Here is an 8,754-nt window from a genome sequence, read left to right as displayed (position 1 = left end):
GCGGTTCTCTGTTAGTTAGTCATAATCAGGGTGATGTGCTGTCCTCTAAAATCATTTCTGCATGCATTTGCGGCCCACCAGCTGAGTACATTCGTGCCTAGTGGAAGGAGAATAACTCAAAACATGTGGTGGCTGCGCAGATGATGTAGTTCTTCCCGAGTATGCCTCCCTGACTTTGAGCCAGCTGCTGCTGCCCCTCAAGTGAAAGTTCCTGGCTGCTCAACTTGAAGGGATTCTGGTTTTGTGACTTTTTGTTGGCTGGCATCTTGGTGACCTCAGAAACTGGGTCATCTGAGTATGTCATCTAGTCAGCCATCAAACACTGTAATCATGCATGTTGTTGGGCTTGTAGTAGAGAGTTTAATCGACTCACTGTGGCTGTGTGTAATCTGACTGTGCAATTTTTAGCCTAAAGACATCACTGATTAATTTAAATAACTTTACTCTTATGAGGCAGTGTATGGTGTGCAAATATACGTCATGTATCATGTGACTATGGATAAAAGGAAGTGAGATGTTTGTCCACATGTCAACATCGTTGTTATATGGGAATATAAGATAAAAGCAATCAAACCATTATTTATTCAAGTTTTCTGGGAGCGTGCAAGTGGCAGTGTGACCTCTGCAAACGTCAGATTGGCTCCATTTTTGTTGCAATGATAGTAAGATTTAACTTTTAGTTAGCACTGAGATATTCACACTCGGGCCATGTTTGCTAAGGCCTTTGTGCCACTGTATTACAACAGAATATATATGATACTATGTGCACAGATCTTCTCAGTGAATTCTTCATTGTGTTCATGCACCACCATAGTTTTTTTTTTGGCAGCAGATCATGTTTAGTTCATTTGCCTTCAGGCTTTCACAAAAAGCCTGTTTTCAATTAATAATTGCATTTTTTTTGTGCTCTTCTCTCTAGCTGAAATATTCTTTCCATAATTGCTAGATGTCAAGCAGTTACAGCAGCTATGTTGCAGTGGCAGTGTTTGTGGCAGTGTAACATTGATAGTACAGGACAGTCGCACTTTTCTGCCGCATAGACTTAGCTTACAAAAATTCCCCCCAAAAAGTACAAGTACAAAATACAAAAAGGCTTTTGGCTTTTGTACAAGTACAACCCCCCCCCCCCCAAAAAAAAATAATAATTTCACTGTATGAATGGTAACTGTTTAGAGTGGCCATGTTTTCTGAAGCCTGTCTTGAGAAGATCATTTTTTTTGTGCCGCTTCAGAGTTTACATGTAAACGGTTTTGACACAGAAGCAGATTATTTTGTTTTGTACCTCCTCAGAGTTGACATCGTGTAAACAGTTTAGGCTGTGCATTGTAGTCTCTTTAAAGTTTGCCTTAATTGTGTTCGTCCTGTGACACAGCTTCACTGCTGGATGGAGTATGTCTCTTCTTTTGTTTGACTGCTTTCAGGGAAGATGTACAATGCTTTTTGTGCCTGATAAGCCATGGGGTTCAGGAGATGGCTAGCTAGATGCTGTGAACAGCAGGCAATGCTGGCACCAGCGCTCTCTGCTTCAGCAGCAACATGATGTTGCGGGATCCGTAGTCAGAGTTTGCTGTCAAAGTGTGGATCTATATATGCTATGGCAGGTGCACTTCAACATGATATATCTGAAAAAACTGCCTTCTGTATGTGCGATTTTGGCTGGGCACATTGAAATATTATTGCTACCGTAGTGTATGAAAGCATTTTTATTTCGTGCATTGACTGGATAACATAGCGATAATTAAAAATATTGAGAATTAGGTTTTGCATACTTGAACTGTGTTATCACAAAAATGGCTGTAACAAAATATTGTGCATAAATAAAAAAAGCGTAACGCTGCTTGGTGAGCTCACTAGAAAGGAGGAGAAGGCTTTGAGGACCGGAAATGAAAGGCACAACTAATGTTTCAGTCTGAGTGCACACTAGAACTGTGCCACGTGAAAAGGGCTAACGGAAAGGTAGTATTACTCCTACAGCTTTTGGCAAAAGCAAAGAGCCCACAGGGTTTTCTTCTTGGCCATGTTGTGCGGCTTATTGTGCATTGCAAGAGTTCCAGATCTCTTTAAAGTGATAGAAACTGTCATCCTTACCACTCCACAGGTTAGGACATCCACGAATGCTACAAAAGCCACACTCTGGGCTTATAACCAAACCCCTTTAGCTCTTTAGTTTTGCCAAAAGCTGTACATCCCCTGTATGCATTCTAGGATGTTTGCGGTTAGGCCCAGCCTAAAGCATAGTACCCTATGCATTCAGCACGTCACTTTTAAAGAGATCCTCCCGAGATAAATCTTCCTCTGCAATGAGTAGATGACAATTAGCTTCAGTTCCAGAGCAGATTATTATAAACTTACATTTTGCACATCTTTATTTACCTATAGGACATGGCATGTGCAGTGCAAGCATTTACAAGGAATGCATATCCACCCTGGCTTTCCAAGAACATTAGTGAAGTTGCCTTACCATTCATTTATAGGAAACATGATGCAAAACCACATACTCTTAACGAAATACAGATGCAACAAAGGCTATGATTTGTTTATCGTCTGCAGTTTCAAGCTTCAAATAGGATGCATACGATGAGCGTCTCTGTCGACTTTAGTCTGCAATCTCTGCAGTGCCTTCTGCTTCCTGTGTGCCCTGGTGTAGCAGTGTTGCCACAAAATTTCTAAAAATGTTATCTAGCATTAAAAAAATAATATACTTTTGAAACTTTCTTAATTTGTCGAGCAGTGGCAAAGCTTTAATAGTATTTATTGTATAATGGTTGCTTGGGCCACTAAGGGGATCGAGCTTCCTGCTCTTCTAATTGGATGTTTTCGCTAAAGTTTGTGTTTCACAAGTATATTCCTCAAGACCATGTCAGTTATTATCACCCATAAGCAAGGTCTTTTTGTTGTCTCTTTTACGGTCGACTATAATGCTATATATGAAACATATTCATTTCTGCTTGAGTTCTTTACAAAAAAAGAAAAGAAAATTAAATTCCAGAAGTTTTCTTGTTTTTTGTGCGCCATATTTCCTGAAGCGGCAGCATTTGGACTAGCTTGTTGTGCATTATAGGATCGGAAGGTGCTCTAAAGACGACAACAAAAAGACAGACACAGAGTGTGCTTTTGTGTCTGTCTTTGTACTTTTGCCTTTTTAATGATTTCACAATCCTATAGCATTTCCTGGGCCATGAGGAAATTCCAAACGAAATGTTTTCCAACAGTCTACAGAATCCTCTGTCCTTCTTTAAGCACCATTATAAGCTTCAACTATATATACCACTTCAAGAAAAAAGTATTCTTCACTCTAACCACTATTCTTTCCATTTGATAAAAGAAGTGCTTATTGTTCATTATAATCATTATTGTTTAAATCGGCAAAAAGAAGTGCTGTCAAGGCGTGAAAATAATTTTCATAGAAATATTAAGCTGTTAAGGATAATGTTTAAGAGTGGGGAGCAAAAGATCTTTTTTTCAACAAAATCTTGATGATTGAGGAAACACTGGATCACTTGACATGGGATGACCCATTACACCCTTTTAATATGTGTGGTAATCACTCACTGCAGAGGTGCAGTGGATCTGGCATTCAGCTGCTGAGGTCACGCTAGTGGAATCAAATTCCAGCTGTGTGCTTATATTCAGATGCAGACAAACTATAAAAATGCACATGTTCTGTGCAATATCAGTCCATGCTAGGGGATCCCTGGCGAGCAAGATTAATCTGTAACCCATCACTAGAACATTCCTCATAGCCCACAATCAGCTTTGAGGCTACAAACCTCACGCATCATACTTGTTTTCGATTTCAATTTTTTTGGAGTTCAATTCAGGGACTTTTTTTTTTCCAGCAGTCACTGAATTTTTTCCTCGGCTAAAAGCAGCACACTGAAATATGTTTTATTGCACACAGATAATTGCGCACAGTAGGAGTCAGCATAGGCACTAGCAGTGGATAGATTTCTACTGATGCAGCATTTGAAGACTACTGGGGCTATTTTCTTTGCAAAAGGTCTTTCTTTCTCACCAATTATTGTGGAACATAGCTGCAGTAAATGATGAAAATTTGTACATTAAGTACACGATCATTATTGCATTACAACTATTACTGTGAGCCTGTAAACAGTTTTCATTGAAATAGCTTCTAGGATATTCTGAAATTTTGGAGTGTTGGTTCTTATTTGCTCCTTCCTAACTTTCGTGCCGTCATCATTTGCAGTGCCACTTGCCATCTACCACGTGCCTTGGTTGGTCTCACCTTTATTATACTCTAAAAGCAGATGGTTTCTCTGAAAAAGAAAGCAAATGAACTGCACCCTCTTGCTTAGCTTGTGGAACCAACAGGTGCTTTTATGTGCAGTGAAATGAGTTTTGCAGAGGCAAGCCATTGAAGGTGCACATGAGAAATGGCATGCCCAAGCGCATCTGGTGGTGTTAACCGCACTCATTTTTTGTTACGTTGCCCTGCAGTGGGCGTTGTCAGGATGATGATGATGATGAATACTATGATGCTTGAAACAACGAAAGGGCATAATTACTCGATTCTTTTGTGTGTGCTTGGTAATATGACTAAGTATCTGAACCGTGTAGAAAGCAGGTAAGCAAGGTATTATTTTGCTAGACAGCATCTAGATCAAGCATGTCTTAATGCAGCAATCTGAAATAACCAAGAACATCATCAACATGTTTTTCAATCAAGTCAGAGTCATTATGAGTCAAACCAGTACCTGCTGCAGCACCAGATGCAGTTTGAGTTGCAACTGTAGGAGCAGGAATGTCAAATACATTCGCCGAGAAAAAATCCCAACCCCTAACCTGTTTGGAGATGTTTGATTATTCGGCCTTTTCTGGGGCCCCACCACAATTAGCACCACAGAGCTAATTTATAAGAGCTATTGAAATTTTGGGTGCATTATCTGATTACCTGCTTTTTCAGCATACAACAAGTCAGTATGCATATAATTCTATTTTTAGCTTATTTAGAAGTTATTATTATTGAATTTACTATCACAAAAGAAAAGCGTTGTGTTTTCTTGTTTCATCTTGGCAGAAAGGTGGGGGTCGGTCTGATTTGACAGCTTGTAGTTATTTGCTTTCCTTGCGAACTGAAGGTGAAAAAGAATTCGCTAGTTTTTGCAATGAGAAAAAGATGATCTTTGTAAAATATTGAGATGCAAAAGTTTGCTTTCATTTGGTCCCCAGAATTTATTTAACAGTAAATGTTCCTTCTGTGATAACCTAGGTCTAATCAATTAGAGCAGAGTTTCTAAAGCTGGCTTGGCCTCATTATCAGTAGCTATACCAAAAGCCGGTTTTTGACAGAAGGATTACCTTCACATGCACGCCTGAAGTGGCACCTTGAAAATGGCGATCAGCTCTCAGCCACTCAAGATGTGTCTAGGTGTACTATCGAGATGGAAAGAAACATGAACAATGCGGCGCCTATACGCTCTGCTGTCAGAATTTATTTTGATCGTGCTTTTAGTTGGGTGGTAAGATAAAGTCATCCTAGAATGCATAACAGATGACTCTAGCGCCTTTCTGCTATCATCGAGGTAAAAGCATGATGAAAATAAAGGCGAAAAGTGGAGCACCTAGGCTCCGCTCTGTTCGCGTTTCTCCCTGTACCGCACCTCAGTGACAACGCTGCTCCAAACGATAGTGGGATTAGATGTAAAGGACGCATTTGGCAGTGCTACTCACAATATTCGGCAGCCTTGGCAAAGACAGCTTAGCTTTTTCTTTCTTATCTTCAAGGAGCAATTCAAACTATGCATTCTAACGGCCCACTGTAAAAGCCTTGCACCTTTATACACCACCAGGTTTAGCTCTTTCAGCAACACTTTTGTACCTTGAAAGCTTTCAAAGGCACCTCACCTAAGTTCCATATATCATGCCCTCAGCTTGCGGCGTTGTTTTCAGATAAGACACTGCTCAACATGCGGTGCACAACCCCACTGGAAGAAAGGAGGGGAATAAAGAGATTTTTTTTTGTTACAACTAACACGTTGAAGCTATACTTTCGATGTTGCATCTGGCTTTAAATAAATGTGTTATTTTTAATATAAAACATTGCGATGAAGACTTTTAGTGATCTAAACTTTATATCATTGATTTTGTTGTTTTCCAGTGGTCTGTTATGTGGTATTAGGCATGATGTACTGGTATAGAACGCACATGTATCAAGCTGCACACGAGCTAATATGCGAGGAATACAGTGCTTTACGGCCGCTAGACTCCCATCTCATTGTTTGCTGAAATATCTTCTTGATGGTTGTCCATCATGTGACTCCTGTCCTGTGTACCCTTGCAGCATGCTGTTTTCACCTTTACTTGCAAATTGCGAGACAGTGTATCGATTGGAATGGCTAAAAATAAAGTGCTGAAGTTGCAAGGAGTGCTCACTGGGCTGACATTCAAATTATTTTTTCTCACTTTTAGACATCAAAGTTCACTTCATGCACCCGCAGTGTCATAATTATGTTGCCTTGTTAAACTGACCTCATACGCTCGGCACTCGGCGTTCATGGATGAAGCTAAATCTAGTTTTTCTCAGTGATTCTACATGATTCTACAGATGAGGCACTCACACTAGCTTCTTGTAATGGAACTCACTAGTGAAAGAGCAATGCCTATGAAATATTACCAAGAGAGTAGGTAATGGTGGTTATGTGAGGTTTAACATCCCAACTCTGGTTGGTGCTCGGCTATGTAAAGCGCCGTTATGGAAAGTTCTGCAGTGCATTAATTTCTACCTCTTGGATTTCCTTAATTTGACTAAGATCATTCCTCCTATGCTTGGCCTTTGGCATAGCGTGGCACCACACATATTAAAATGCTGTTGATTTCTCTTTCGTCACTGCAATATTATTGCTCATTCTTTGTCGCCAGCACGGGTATGAACATTTGGTTGCTCTCTGTTAGAAAAGACATACTCTTACCTGTTCCTTCTCGCGACCAACGCCGCAGAAAATGCGAATTCTACAATTTTTTCAGCTTTCGAGCTAGGCATGCAGCTCACTGATTTTCATCAGATCAGATGGGCCTAAGCTGCGCAGGGTTGACAATTCGTCTAGCAATCGGCAGTGACGCGTGGGACGCGCCGTGCAGACCATGCGAAGTGACGTGGCGGCACCAGAATGTACACAGACGCCGGACCTCGACTACCAAGCTCAGCATGACAGAAAGTTCTGAGAACATGGGCAGAGATGACCCGACATTGTTTACTCGTATTGTGTGTACATGTATTAAAGTTAAGTTTTTGTTTCTGCCTAAAACAGTTATAGAATGGAATAACCTTGACCGACACGTATATTCAACAAAACTTGTTCACTTGAAACTTGTAAAAGAGCTAGAACTGTGTTGTACTGACTGACAATACCATTCCCACCCTGTAACAGCCCCTCAAGGGCTAACAGTATTTGGAAATAAATAAATAAATAAAGTTGTTTTCTACGAGTTTGCATTTGCGCATTGCTTGTGCACCAGTCTGCAAACATTCGGACCCACTTGCTGCACGGCTATGAGGTTGGCTGTCTTTGCATGCCGTGGACGCAAGACGTTGATGCATGGTTGTTTGGGGCACCCACACACACGCCCGCGTGCATATGACGCCACCCGGAACGATGTACAAAGAATGGTTGCATCACAATTTTGATATGAAAGTCTTTGGAGTCATACATAATTGAAGGTGTATATGTCATCGGTTCGAATCTCTATTTCAAGCTAGACTCCAACTTGACTAGTACATGTTTATTTTAATTATTTATTTCAAATACCCTCATGGCCCTGCGGGCATTATTGAGGGAAGTGGAACAAGCACAGATGACAAAAAATTAGAATACTATGTACGTGAGATGGTATGACACCGCATGGAACACTGTACGACAAACGGTTGCTTTACAATTTAGGAGCCAATGACGGTAAAACTGGCACCGCACGGAGGTCGGCCAGTAGTGAATATATTCGGGCAGCACTTTTTGACAAGATAGTTGGTTCATGATCTTTGAAAAACAGCGGTGCACTCAAGAGACGAAGACAGAGGGAGAACATACACGACACACAACGACGAACAACATGTAGAGGATTATCTGAATCAATGCTCAGCTTGCTATGTGTCACACAGCCTTTGATGACGTCACCCTATTTTTCTTGCCATTACTGGAACTTTATGTACTGTTTGCAGATATGCACACAGATGCTACCGGCTTTTTTTCTAGGGGGACTAGTATTGCTTTCACATTAATACTTACTTGCAAAAGAAAATGCCGGACAAGCCGATCGATGTTGGAGCTGTGTTTGGTGGCTAAATCTGAGATTAAAAGGGAAAACCTTTTGAAAATTCCCAAAGGGAGTGGCTTATTTTTCGAGGCCAGGGCTGGGTGCTTGAGGACGAAGTGTTACCGTCAACAATTTGACACAACAGATGACATTTGCTGTTGCTGCATGCAAGGCAGAGAAATGATAGAACATATTCTTATCCAGTACGATACCCTGCAAAGCTCAGTGCACTATGCTGTTGCAGGTATCTGTGAAACCCTAGAGTTTCAGAATAGACAAGGACATGGTCAATTTTCAAGAAGCAAATAAGAGACGACAAGAGGACTGATGCAGAAGGTAAATAGAGTAGTTTAGAAACGAGATGAAAATTGGCAGTTAATCAGCATGCTAGGAATAAATGGGTAGGTGAAACATATCACCATCCCGATACAAATTAAGGGTAGGCTAATATCTATAAAATGGGAATGTTTTGACGACATCGCAAGA

Source organism: Amblyomma mixtum, chromosome 3, assembly GCF_055824585.1.
Source record: "Amblyomma mixtum isolate Tamu chromosome 3, ASM5582458v1, whole genome shotgun sequence".
Classification (NCBI taxonomy): Eukaryota; Metazoa; Arthropoda; class Arachnida; order Ixodida; family Ixodidae; genus Amblyomma; species Amblyomma mixtum.
This window is presented reverse-complemented; position numbering follows the sequence as displayed.